The following is a 14,298-nucleotide window of genomic DNA, read 5'->3' as shown; positions in this document are numbered from 1 at the left end:
AATAAGGGTCGTTAAGTCAGTTGTTTAGCGCCGCAGTTGTTTAGCGCCGTAAGGGTCGTTAAGTCAGTTGTTTAGCGCCACAGTAAGGGTCGTTAAGTCAGTTGTTTAGCGCCGCTGTAATGGTCGTTAGTCAGTTGTTTAGCGGCGCGGTAAGGGTCGTTAAGTCAGTTGTTTAGCGCCGCAGTAAGGGTCGTTAAATCAGTTGTTTAGCGCCGCAATAAGGGTCGTTAAGTCAGTTGTTTAGCGCCGAGTTTGTAGATGCCAGATGGACGATGACTCTTAACTCCTGGATGGTCATTGTGGTGTTGGAGAATCTTGTGTGTTTCGTTATAGTTGTTCCTTCTTCTTCTTCTTCTTCTTCTTCTTCTTCTTCTTCTTCTTCTCCTTCTTCTTCTTCTTCTTCTTAGGAAACCATTATTATATCACTACGTGTCATTCGTTGTGTTATGTCAGCCTAGACTATGTAATTCTTCTTTCATTTATTCAGAGGAGGCGAAATGTTTTGGCTGGTCCGGACGATACTTCCTATACGCCGCTGCCAGTCCGACGATCCACCAACCTGCAAGAATACATAGATTTGTTTATATATCTCTGTTACATACATACACACTGGAAAACACACACACACACACACACACACATGCACACACACACACACACACACACACACACACACACACACACACACACACACACACACACATAAACACACACACACACACACACACACACACACACATACATAAACCACACACACACACACACACACACACACACACACACACACACACACACACACATAACACACACACACACACACACACACGACAGGGTCTTCTTGGGTGAATCACTTGAAATTTGTTGATGGTCGTGAACTCTGCCGTAATGAATCTCCTCTAATAGCGTGATGAACTGTATTGTTCCTTCCTCCCTCTTGTCTTCTTCCTCTTCCTCTCCTCTTCTTCTCTCCTCTACCTTTTTTCTCTTCTTCTCTTTCCTACCTTGCCATTTGTTGCTTATATACACCATGTATCTCACCAACCATATGTCCTGTGTGAGTGTGTTTACCTGCACACCTGCTTAAATCATCTTCCCTCGGGTTTCTACTTCCCCTTCCTTTGTCCTTTCTTTCTTTCTCCTCCTCACTCTCTCCCCACCACACCATCAGTAGTCATGGTTACATCCTTTACGTCTCCTGCCCTTCTTCCTCCTTCTTTTTTCCTCCCCTTCTTCCTCTTTCCCTGCTCATCAGCAGTCGTGGCCTCACCCTTTGTTAAGGAGCCATAGAGAGTCAATGTGGAGGTATGTGACTCACTTAACACACACACACACACACACACACACACACACACACACACACACACACACACACACACACAGCCACAGGTACAGGTACAGGTACAAACACAGGTACAAATAAACAAAAATATCCAAATTCTAATCGCCATATCTAACCATCCAATAAACAACAGATATTGCCTCTAAAAAAAAATAATAATCTGGGATAATTTCGTCCATAACTACATTACTGTGTTGTTATAATCCGTGGAATTAAATAGTGCTTACGTTTACCAACATCAATTTGTCCCTCGGGATCACGAAACTTACACCAATTTGTCCCTCGGGATCACTAAACTGGTCGTAATGCATACACAACGCTCTAGCTACGAGGGTCGACATGTAAAGTAGTTCTCAAGTACCATAAAATGTTTTGGTGGTGGTGGTGGTGGAGGTTGAGATATACTGCGACTGCTATGGTGGGTGGTGGAAGGAGGGGAGGAGGCTGTGTGGAAGGGGGTGGAGAAGAGATGGTGGTCATGTGAGAGGGGGAGGAGGGAAGGAGATGGTGGTGATGGAGAGGGGGGGAGGGAGGGTAGAGATGGTAAGTATGAAGGAGGGGAGGAGGAAGGGGGAAGGGGTGGAGGAATAGATGGTGGTCATGGAGGAGGAGGAGGAAGAGGACATGGTAGGAGGAAGGAGATGGAGGAAGGGGGGAAGGTGTAGAGGAAGAGATGGTGGTGATGGAGGAGGGGAGGAGGAAGAGATGTGGGGATGGAGGAGGGGAAGGAGGAAGAAGAGAAGGACAAGGAAGAAGTAGGGTGGAGGAGGGTGGAGGAAGAGAATTGGATGTGGAGGAAGAGGTGGAGGAGGAAGAGTGGTGGTGGGAGAGGAGGAGGAAGAAGAAGAGGAGGGGGAGGAGGAAGAAGAGGTGATGGAGGAGGAGGAAGAAGAAGAGGTGATGGAGGAGGAAGAAGAAGAAGCGGTGATGAAGGAGGAGGAGAAAGTGGATGGTGTAAGTGGAGGCCCTGAAAGAGGCAGCAGTATAATGGCGAGAATTAACATTTTTCATGATTTAATTACCTTGTTTAACTCTCCTTAATTACCTTATCTCCTCACGCTAATCTAACCTAAACTAACCCAATTACCCTAACCAAATTAACCTAACCTAACCTAATTACCTAAGTTAACCTAATCTACCTATCCTAATCATCCAACCTGCCTTAATTTAACAGTATATAACTACTTTAAATATTCCATGGAAATATCTACCAATTTTACATAGAAGCTAGTTTTTGGGGGGTTAGGTTAGGTTAAGGACATGTTAGGTTACGTTAGGGACATGTTGGGTTAGGTTAGGTTAAGGACATGTTAGGTTACGTTAGGGACATGTTGGGTTAGGTTAGGTTAAGGACATGTTAGGTTACGTTAGGGACATGTTGGGTTAGGTTAGGTTAGGTTAAGGACATGTTAGGTTACGTTAGGGACATGTTGGGTTAGGTTAGGTTAAGGACATGTTAGGTTACGTTAGGGACATGTTGGGTTAGGTTAGGTTAGGTTAAGGATATGTTAGGTTACGTTAGGGACATGTTGGGTTAGGTTAGGTTAAGGACATGTTAGGTTACGTTAGGGACATGTTGGGTTAGGCTAGGTTAGGTTAATCCTTCAAGAGTTCCCGGGAGCACGTGAAGCACTCGTCCCATCACTACCACGAGGGCACCAGCAATTCCACCATATCCTGGGAACCAGTTTGTTGGCTGTTATGATAATTCTTTCACAGTTTACAAGACATAACTGCCAACAAGGACAGTTTAGGGCTACTTAACCAGTAATTGGATCATTATGGTTGAATTATGCTTCAGGCAACAGCAGGAGGTTCACAAGGCTGGCAGAAAAAGTGGTTAAGTGCTTCCCCGCATCACAACAAAGTCCAAAGTGTCAAAAGTGTACAGGGCTGACGCACACACACACACACACACACACACACACACACACTAAGACTGGTTAAAATTCATTACTACTTGTGTAATCCTTCGTGTTGACAACTCGCTGATACTCAAACCAGCACACCTTCAGCACCTTGTTAGTGACACTCGGGTAACACACTACTGGAGGTGGGTGAAGCATGACACACCAACGGGAATGATTCAAGGGGAAGGGGACCTGGAGGGGGGGACCTGGAGGAGGGGGAGGGGACCTGGAGGAGGGGAGGGGACCTGGAGGAGGGGGAGGGGAGGAGAGGGGGACCTGGAGGAGGGGGAGGGGACCTGGAGGAGGGGGGAGCGGACTTGGAGGAGGGAGGGGGGGTTGAAGAAAGGATTAAAACACTTCCTAGTTAAAGTCCCAAGATTCAACAGCAGAGTTAGGCTGTCCGTCATCACCCCAAGTTCCTTATTCCTACAACACATTTCACTGTTGTTGGGTTTTTTAATCTTGGAGAAAACGAGTAAAAGTAGATGATGTTTTTTCTCCGTCAGTGAATGAGTGAGTGAGTGAACCAACGAATAGATGTACTACCGCAGCTCATTTAAGGTTATTAGTATCATTAATTACCTAAATTACGACAATATCTTTTAACCTAACCTGACCTGATCTAACCTGACTTGACCTGATCTAACCTGACCTGACCTGACCTGACCTGATCTAACTGAAACTAATCGGAGCTAATCCAATCCAGCCTTAATTAACTGGAGCTGATCTAACCCAACCTAATTCCACCTAACCCAAACCAACTGGTGATAACATAACCCAACCCTAAGCTCTCCATGACCTCTGCCCCTCATTACCCTGGCATGATGACTCCAGAACACCCGGGGTGGGGAAGCTGACCTGGTGTTTAGTAAAATAGGGCCTTGCTGGCTCATCCATCCCGGTTGTTTTATTAAGTATATACAATGTTATAACGTGTATATCAAACTCTTCAGAAGCTCTTCTGTACATCGACAATTTATATTGAATTTTTACCGCACTGTTTTCCCACCTCTTCCCCACACACACCACCCCACCCCAATCTCATCCCCCACCTCCCACCCCACCCACCCCACCCCAGTGTTAACGAGGAGACACGCTGAGGGAAAATTTGTGTGAGAACTCCGGAAGCTTGTTTAGTGGTGTACCAGCTGGCCCACCTCTTGTACCAGCTGGCCCACCTCTTGTACCAGCTGGCCCACCTCTTGTACCACCTGGCCCACCTCTTGTACCACCTGGCCCACCTCTTGTACCACCTGGCCCATTTGTTGAGCACCACCTAACCTACCCCCACTACCACCACCTTCATCATTACCAATTCATCCTCTCCACCTCCCTCACTGTCACCACCAGCATCCTTCCACCACCATTACAAATCCATCCCAACACCACACCACCAAGTTGCACACCACCCTCACACCCACCCCACACCACCACCACCTCACACCCAACCTTATCACACCAACACCCCACACCCACCCTTATCACCACCACCCTCACACCCACCCTTATCACCACCACCACCTCACACCCACCCCTTATCACCACCAACACCTCACACATTCCACCCCTTTATCACTCACCACCACCCTCACACCCACCCTTATCAATACTCAACACCCTCACACCCACCCCTTATCACCACCAACACCCTCACACCCACCCCTTATCACCACCACCGATCACCTTTACTGTAATGATTCGTCAAGTTAGTTAACGAGAAAACTAAGCTGGTTCTAAGCTTCAAACTTTCAGTGGGAAATTGTAGAAAACCAGGTAGGTGTCCCCGCTCCCCCGTTAATTTCTCGTCAATTCCAGTATTACAAAGAGTCTCTTGAACCCCGATGAGACTGGCCATTTTTTTTAATACTTTCTTCGTCCCAGAGTCGTCCCTTATTTAACACTCCAGCCCTAACCCCTTCACTACGGGGACGCCAGTCTTGATATTTAATTTGTCTAATGCTGAAGATTTTATTCAACAGAGGGAATCCTGTGCACGAGTGGTTAAGATCCACGGAACTCTATATTGATTTTTATTTAAAACAAATACTTTACTGTATAGCGTTTTGGCGCAAATTTATATTTGTATCTATTTGGACTTCGAATTAACTTAGGAAAGTACAATTTGGAGGGTTGTAAGTTCCCTGTTGCGTTACTGCACTGCCGCATGCGCAAGAAATATAGTTCTTGCTTTTAAATGGTCAGTCGCGAGAAGGCTTCTTTGTGTGAACGGTGATCTGTCTCTGAATGGTAAACCAATCAACGTATTTTGCAAAATGAAGCCGCTGCTTTTCGTATATTTAAGGCTAATGGTGTTTTCCAGACTTCCTTTTAGTGTTAAAAAGTTTAGTTAAGATAAATACGTTTGGTTTTCTCGAAAAGACGCAAAACCCCAAGAAAAAGACATTGTCCTGATAATTAAGGTAAGATCAGGTCAGGTAAAGCTAGGTAAGGTTTGTTAGGTTTGGTTTGGTCAGGGTTTTGTTTTTTACCCTACTATTTCCCTCAACTTCAAAGCCCTGCCAGTAATGAAGGTCAGATCCAGTTGAAACCTCCCCCCCCCCCACCCACCCAGGCTTTGTTAGTAATTTCCGTGGTTGTCCTCCACTTGTACAGAGTATTGTTTGTGTTTGTTTACTATAATCATGTCAGTCAACATTACTATAGTCTGCCCTGTTATCTAATATACTATAGGAATAGCCGTGTGTCTGTCTGTCTGTTCTGGGCAGCCGAAACGGCACAATAGTTTTTCATCAAACTTGGTGGAAAAATCGCAAAAAATTCGTAGAGTGGAACAAACCTGGTCCCATGTCGATGGTTTCTTTAGGAAGGCATTAATTAACCATTTTATTTACGATGGAAAACGATGCAAGTCTACTGACTTGGCGCACCCTAATTTAACCATGCAAGTCTACGAATTTGGCGCACCCTCATTCACTGTAGGCTGTCACGAGCGTTCAAACTTTCACCGGGCACGAAGGGCCCGCGATCACTTGTAAATTACTATCCACCGTTCTCCTTTTTGGTGCTTCTTAGTATAATTGTTGGGTTAATCATGTCAGTTATAATACTTTAATCGTTAAGAATCTATTTACAGTATATATATAAAGGTATTGTATGGTATTTGTGTGAAATGAGAATTATTGTAAGGGTTTAATGGTCTTAGCGAGCATGGCGATCTTCATTTGTTACTTGTGTTTTCCTGCACCGTGACGTAAACTCTGTACACTCCCTCAGCCCTCACAGACAACACCCCTGCTTGGTCAGCTGTCACTTCTATTCTGTTCATCTTTTACCAGACTGCCGTCGCCGTAATACAGTAATGTGTATTGATAAGAACATTGAGGTGTTGGCCAGCAAAATAAGGTTTATTTTCATGGTAAGGATATTTTGGCTTTTCCACTGAGCTGTGTTGGCTAAGCCTTTAAATGTTTTTTATCGTTGAACTGTTAATGACAGTTGTAAAACCTGTATTGTTTGTAGTAGATTTGAGAATGTTTGCTCTCATTAAAACTAAATTGAGTACAATAATGGACTTTAGTTGTGCCAAGTTGAGGAGAATGACTTTGTTGTTAATAAGGTAGTTCAGAGCCTCTAAATTAAAGCAAATCGGGTTCACTCTACTCCCTTCGCTAAAAATAATAAAAGCCTCTGCACCCAGGTTTAGCCACGTCCAAAAATTTACTAATACAGTACATAGTGTATCAACCGCTCTGGATAACACCGTAACGCTAAAACTTTTTGGTACAATAATTTTTTTTAAACAAATGAAAAACGCAGAAAGAGATTAGGTGCCTCGTTATATCTGTGCAGCGAGCCGTCCCCTTGATAAACACTCAACTGTAAGATACGTGAAAGTGATGTTCCGAGTTGATGAAGGTTAAGTCAAGAAAAATACTACAGGGAGGGAGTTGGTGATGATCATAAACTAAAGAGGTGACTTAATAAACAACCATTCGCCCGTAAATATAATTGTGGTGGTGATAGCCTACTGTGATAGTGTTGTGTGGCGGAAGTGTAACAGCAAGTATACTAACAGTGGAAGATAAATACTTATTAATATTCATATATAGAGATTCAAATACTCATTGAATATTTTTAAATTAGAATCTAAATATTTTTCGAATTTTGGAGAGTCGGCTGCCCATTCAATATATATTTTTTTATAATTAAATGCGAAAACGAATTCAAATTTAGTGGTTGTAATGCACATTTTAGTATTATAATATTTGACGCAAAATTTTTTTCACCGTAAACTGGAATATTGGTGAACACATCAACATTATCGTGGCCATGACTAATACACAGGACGTTATTTTTAATGTGGAGTGAATTAATGTTTATAGTGATGGTTAAATGGAAAGTAATTATGATACTAAAGTTTAATTTTTTAACACATTTTTGCTGATACTGTAACGTGAAACTGGTCAACGACAAACACTTATTCCTTAATTGTTTATACACTGTAACCGATACTGACTTGTGTTGTTGTCGAGGGGGGGGGTAGTTAGGTGAGGTTTACTTTATTTAGTTTATAATTACTTAGGTTTACTCTGGTTAGCTTGAGTTTGGTTTACTTTAGGTTAAGGCAGTTAGTTAGGTTAAGGTAGGTTAGGTTAGGTTTATTTTAATTAGGTGTGACTTGGCTCCTGTCACTTTTAGTTATTTTGTATACAAGGTTATGTCACGACTCTTCCCATAACGCCGTAACTTAAGTACTGTATTCCTCTCTGTATTCCTCGCTGTATTCCTCGCTGTATTCCTCGCTGTATTTATGTATCCTTTGGAAGTTTCTAAATTCTATGAGATTCTTTAAGTTCAGGTTTTTAAATTGGTAAGAATTCGTATGTTAATTTACGTCCCTTCGTCAAGTGGAGATAGAATACGTCTTGTCAGGGTTGAGTCTGTGAACTGATGTCACTTGTATTGATGGAATAAATTGGAACTGTTTATTTGTTGTACTCAAGGGTTTCGTTAGCTGACTCGATAAACGTGAAATCAAAATACTGCCACTAATAACTAATGCACTTTCAGATCTCTACTTGGAACACCGGGCTCTGACAGATCAAGTGAGGGGCTGTTGACCCTGTGAGGTGTGTAGGAGCCTCACCTGACATGACTGTGAGGGAACCTAACCACCCACTGTGTCATGTCAGAGTAAGGTGAGCAGTTTGACCTGTTGGGAAGTGTTTGTAACATTTGTCACGTTATTAGTGTCGTAGTAAGAGACTTGGTTAAAAGGCACAAGATAACGGCTCCCTGAGTTTTAAACACAAGAGACATGCAGTAGACCTGGAAGTCATATAGGTTCACCTTGAAAGGGCGGCGGGCACAAGGCCATCACCGTCGACCTCCTCCGTCAGGCTATTTGAAGCTGTGTTAGGGAAGCGTCTGTCACTTGGTAGACGTCACAGCCGTCAGGGGGAGCAGCGGTGACGCGGAAACACTCAAAGGCCCTCGCTGAATGGGTCAAATTCCGTGGAGGCACTTCCTATACCACCTGCCTCTGAATTATTAATGGATAGCGTGAGCCCCGGAAATTACACCCGGTGTGTCGGAGAACTCCAGGGGCGGCTGGCTCAACTCATCATTATTATTTACACTATAAAAATTTGACTCACAAATTTTACCTTAAAGCCGTAGAGTGTACCTGGGGACTTGTCTGCTGTCGTAATTGTTATTCAGCTCGACAGTTTTATTCTCAAATTTGTGTATTATCATGAGTGTTTGTCGTCAGTTAGACGGGCGGACGGATGCTAGACGGCGGACTGTTACATAAGTTAGGTCTCCGAGACTAGTGACCAGTCATTAACTTGTGTCTGTACCATAATTTCCCTCCCCCCTCACCACCTCCTCCCCCTCACCCCCTCCTCCCCTCCTCCTCCTCCCCTCACCACCTCCCCCTCCTCACCTCCCCTCACCACCACCCCTGACAACCGTTAATTATTATGACCCTTTGTAAACCCTACTCTGTCCTTTTGCTACCGCTCTCACAGGATGAGTGTGGGGTGCACAATAAAGTAACCACTGGCAACAAAATAAAAATCAATCCCCCCTCACCACCACCTCCCCTCTCCACCCCTCCCCTCCTCTCACTGTTCACCACGCGTTGTTGATCGTGTTTACATCCTTCATTAACACAATTTTCCGCCACTAGTTGACTGTGTGAGCGACATAACCTAAACCCGCCCTCCGCCCCAGCCTCCTCCTCCGCCCCAGCCTCCGCCTCCGCCCCCAGCCTCCGCCTCCGCCCCCAGCCTCCGCCCTCCGCCCCCAGCCTCCGCCCTCCGCCCCAGCCTCCGCCCTCCGCCTCCAGCCTCCCACCCTCCGCCCCCAGCCTCCGCCCTCCGCCCTCAACCTCCGCCCTCCGCCCCCAACCTCCGCCCTCCGCCCCCAGCCTCCGCCCTCCGCCTCCAGCCTCCGCCTCCGCCCTCCGCCCCCCACCCCCCCTCCGCCCTCCGCCCTCCGCCCCCCAGCCTCCGCCCCCCCAGCCTCCGCCCTCCGCCCTCCGCCCCCAGCCTCCCCCCAACCTCCGCCCTCCGCCCCCAGCCTCCGCCCCCCAGCCTCCGCCCTCCACCTCCGCCCTCACCCTCCGCCCTCCGCCCCTCAGCCTCCGCGCCCTCCGCCCCCCCACCTCCGCCCCCCAGCCTCCGCCCTCCGCCCACCCAGCCTCCGCCCTCCGCCCTGTACCACCCTTTAATTTACCCATAGTACACACTGTAGTCTGCCGGGGTAAGTAGTTCCCTGTCCTGATGAGGCTGAAAGACACTCCCTCAACTTACAGCCCCGTGTGAAGGTTAGGTCAGGTGGCGTTAGGTTAGGTTAGGTTAGGTTAGGTTAGGTTAGGTCAGGTGGCGTTGCATGAGGTTAAGTTAGGTTAGGGGATGTTACAGGTTAGGTTAGGTTAGGTTACCACTGTAAACTTTTATCTTGTCACATCGTCCATCTGCGCTCCACCATCTGGGAACCATATTGATTTTAATTTAAATATTTTATGGAATTCAATTATCTGGCATAATGGAGATGCAGATTAAGGCTGGGGGATTTTCTTTTATTTTCTCTTGAAAGAATGAATGTGGGAACCTTGGTTGGATTGTGTTGGGTTAGGATGGGTTGTATTAGGTCGGGTTGGGTTAGGATTAGAATTATTGTTGTTAATCATCAGGTGAAATAAACTGGGGGGTTCTATTCTTCAGGTGTTACGGTATTATTTTGTTCATATTAGTGATAAAAGATAAAGAACCCAGTGAGGATCTTGGCTCCATCCTCCTCCAGACCCCGGGTTGTCTGACACGCGTTAGGCTAATGTTTCTGACCTGTGTTGTGAGGCTCTGTGAAGCACGTTGAAGCTCACTATGTTTACTGAGTAATACACGTTGAAAATTGAAGCTTAAAGCACCTTGTTCATACAGCAGGAGAAGCTTGTTATTGTGGTATATCGGCGACTATATAGTGTGTATGAAATTTAACATAATGTCATATATTTGATTTCAAGGTCAAAATATTTATTACTTTGTGCCATACAATCCCAGCGAAGCAAAAACAATCCATTTACCACTGTCGATAATGACCATTGACCTCGTTCACAATGATCTGCTCTGTGATTGGTTGCAACACATCAATCATCCCGTCTGGTTTGTAAATAAAAGGTCTGGGTGATGGTATGTCATCCTCAAGGAGTTACGATTGAAGGAAAGTTGATTGTTTTCTTTTTCAAGGGAAACTTTTTCAAAATATCCTCTCCCCCGGATTTTTGTAGATATAAAGTGCAGGAATGGTTAAGAATTATGCGGGACTTTCCTTAAGGTTAGTTTAGTTTAGTTTAGGTTAGGTTTGGTTACGTTAGGTTGGGTTAGTTAAGGTTGGGTTAGTTAAGGTTGGGTTAGTTAAGGTTAGGTTAGTTTAGGTTAGGTTACGTTAGGTTTGGTTAGTTTAGGTTAGGTTAGCTGCCACCATCAGTACAACAGCCACACTGCACCAAGAGTTAAGTCATGAGGAGAGAGCAGTCACTTAGCTGTAGCCGATTGGATACAAAGATCGCCTCACGACTTGGAGAGTCACTGGTTCGATCCCCAGTCCACCCTGCAGTTGTACAGTACAGTAAGGGGACACCTGACGTTACTGTTGCGGAAGTGAAGGCGGTCGAGTACAGTGTTAACGGTCACGCTGATACCTTGTGTACCGATGGCTCAGTGGACATTGTGCTTCACCCAGTTACACACACACACACACACACACACACATGCACATAAATCACACATACATACACACACACACACACACACACACAGACACACACACACACACACACACACACACACACACACACACAAATACATAGTCACACAGGCAACTCACACACAGACACACACACACACACACACACAACACAACGCACACACACACACACACACACACACACACACATAAATCACATATACATACACACACACACACACACACACACACACACACACACACACACACATAAATAAATAGTCACACAGGCAACTCACACAGACACACACACACACACACACACACACACACACACACACACACACAGTAAAAATATCAGGGTATATCTTATCAGTTATCGATCAGCAAAAGAATCAATTCTTGGCCAATAATGGTGCGTCACAGGTGGCCTTATAACCATGGGTGGGTGGGGAGGAGAAGAATCATGGGTGGGAGGGAGGGAGGAATCATGGGTAGGGAGGGAGGGAGGGAATCATGGGTAGGGAGGGAGAGAATCGGGGGAGGAGAGGAGAGAATCTGGTGGGGGAGGAGAGAATCATGGGTGGGGAGGGAGAGAATCATGGGTGGGGAGAGGAGAGAATCATGGGTGGGGAGGAGATAATCATGGGTGGGGAGAGTGAGAGAATCATGGGTGGGGAGAGGAGAGAATCATGGGTGGGGAGGGGAGAGAATCATGGGTGGGAGGGAAAGAATCATGGGTGGGGAGAGGAGATAATCATGGGTGGGGAGGAGAGAGAATCATGGGTGGGGAGAGGAGAGAGAATCATGCGTGGGAGGGAGAGAATCGTGGGTGGGGAGAAGAATCGTGGGTGGGGAGAGGAGAATCATGGGTGGGGAGGGGGAGAGAATCATTGGTGGGGAGAGGAGAGAATCATGGGTGGGGAGGGGGGAGAATCATGGGTGGGGAGGGGGAGAGAATCATTGGTGGGGAGAGGAGAGAATCGTGGGTGGGGAGAGAATCATGGGTGGGGAGAGGAGAGAATCGTGGGTGGGGAGAGAGAATCATGGGAGCCGGTACACATAGAAGTCAAACAAAAGTAAATATATATATTTTAGTGTAAATAAATAAAAGCCTAGCTACAGTAATTAATGTCAACACCTCTTAATTAACCCCCACAAAAAAGTGAATTATTTCTCGTTACTGCTGGACAATTTTGCTCTGGTTATTATCTTGCTGGACAGTATAACACCTATTGGACAAAACACCACCCATTGGACATAGCACCATCTATATCCCACTTGGACAAAACACCACCCATTTCCCACTGGACAAAACACCACCCATTTTCTACTGGACAAAACACCCTCATCAGATCATTACGCGTACAGTCGAACTAAATTGTCACACCGATTACCATACACACTTCTCTTTCCACTAGTGTGTGTGTGTGTGTGTGTGTGTGTGTGTGTGTGTGTGTGTGTGTGTGTGTGTGTGTCAGCTTTACGGTTCACATACGGTAGACTCTGTAGTAACTCAACCAATAATGCTAAATTAGACTGTAACACAAAGTCAGGTTCCTGTAGTGATGATGTTCTTAGTCTGCCTCATATACTGTGTGTGTATTATATAATCAGTGACTAAATAGCTTCCAGAGATGTTTTAAATTATGTTTGTTTATTTATTATTTTAACTTGAGAGAAAATTGGTATGATGATGATGATGATGATGATGATGATGATGATGATGATGATGATGATGATTAATGCCTTTTTAGTAGGCAAGGCTGTTTTGAGATAATTGAAATCTCTCTCTCTCTGTCTCTCTCTCTCAACCAGTGTTAAGCATCAGTGAGTGTGTGTCTGGTGATTCCTGTATCGCTTTTCTATATTTGGAATTTAATCTTGTAATCGATCCTGTATCATCCCTCTGTCATATATCCCTCTCGTGTACACTAGAGCAGGAAGGTCTGCAGTTACTGTTTGTTTATAAAGATAGAAGTTAGGGGTGGTGGGTGTGGAGGCAGGCAGTAACCTACAAACAGGTGTTGGGTCAACCATATGGTAGCGACGTTGGCCACCTCCCTCCCCTTCCTCTCTCCTCATAGTTCTCCTTCTCTCACCCGCTTGTTCTCTCTCGCACACTGTTGCTACATAAACACTATGTAAGGTCTCTCAGTTCCTACCTTGGGTTGTAAGGAGAGTAGGGAAGATATTGTGTAGTAAAATGGAGCGGTGGTGAAAGACGGCCTCACACCGATGGTCCGGGGATCACTGAGTGAGAGGTGTGTGTCGGGTCCCTCTCCCTCCCTCCCTCTCAGCTCGCCACGGCGCATGTTCCCGATACTCCTTGCCACCTGCCTCTTCCTGCTGCTGTAGCGTTCTCCTGTAGACACATTTGTTGCTGTACCTATCTTTTCTTCCTCTTGTTAACACAGTTTGTGCTCTTTCTCTTGCTGGTAATACTGATACTCGCCTTCCTGTCGTAGTAACCCCGACAGTGTACACGGGTGGAGATCATTGTACACACGGTAGAAGGTATGACACACTTCCACAACCAGATCCTACAGCTGTGTAGAAAAAAGTATCGAGTTTCGCCTAAAAAAATGATAAAATACTTGACCCATTGTTGCTGCACGTTATATAGCTCTTCTCTCTGTTGTGGTTATGATTACTTCAACCTCAGATTATTATTATATCAACGGTGTCTTACCCATTATGCTTGATTAGGTTAGGTTAGGTTTCGTTAGGATAGGTGGATAGTACGCCTATCTGGTGTTTGATAAAGGACAAATCTCTCTTGAATGTAAGTTATGACCGGATAGATCACACAACCTAATTTATACCAAGGGCGGA

The 14,298-nt window shown here is 45.5% G+C and overlaps 1 long non-coding RNA gene across 1 annotated transcript; it reads right to left on the bottom strand.

Moving 5' to 3' along the window:
• Positions 1-400: 400 nt before the first annotated feature.
• Positions 401-13,962, bottom strand: LOC121876089. The gene is made up of 2 exons (XR_006090716.1): positions 13,629-13,962; positions 401-559 (listed from the first exon to the last, which is right to left on the bottom strand). It is a non-coding gene; the product is annotated as an uncharacterized LOC121876089 (long non-coding RNA).
• Between the last annotated feature and the right edge of the window lie 336 nt (positions 13,963-14,298).

Source organism: Homarus americanus, unplaced genomic scaffold (genome assembly GCF_018991925.1).
Source record: "Homarus americanus isolate GMGI-L3 unplaced genomic scaffold, GMGI_Hamer_2.0 scaffold34921, whole genome shotgun sequence".
NCBI lineage: Eukaryota > Metazoa > Arthropoda > Malacostraca > Decapoda > Nephropidae > Homarus > Homarus americanus.
Note: the sequence above shows the minus strand (reverse complement) of the source record. Positions and strands in the feature narration are given on the sequence as shown.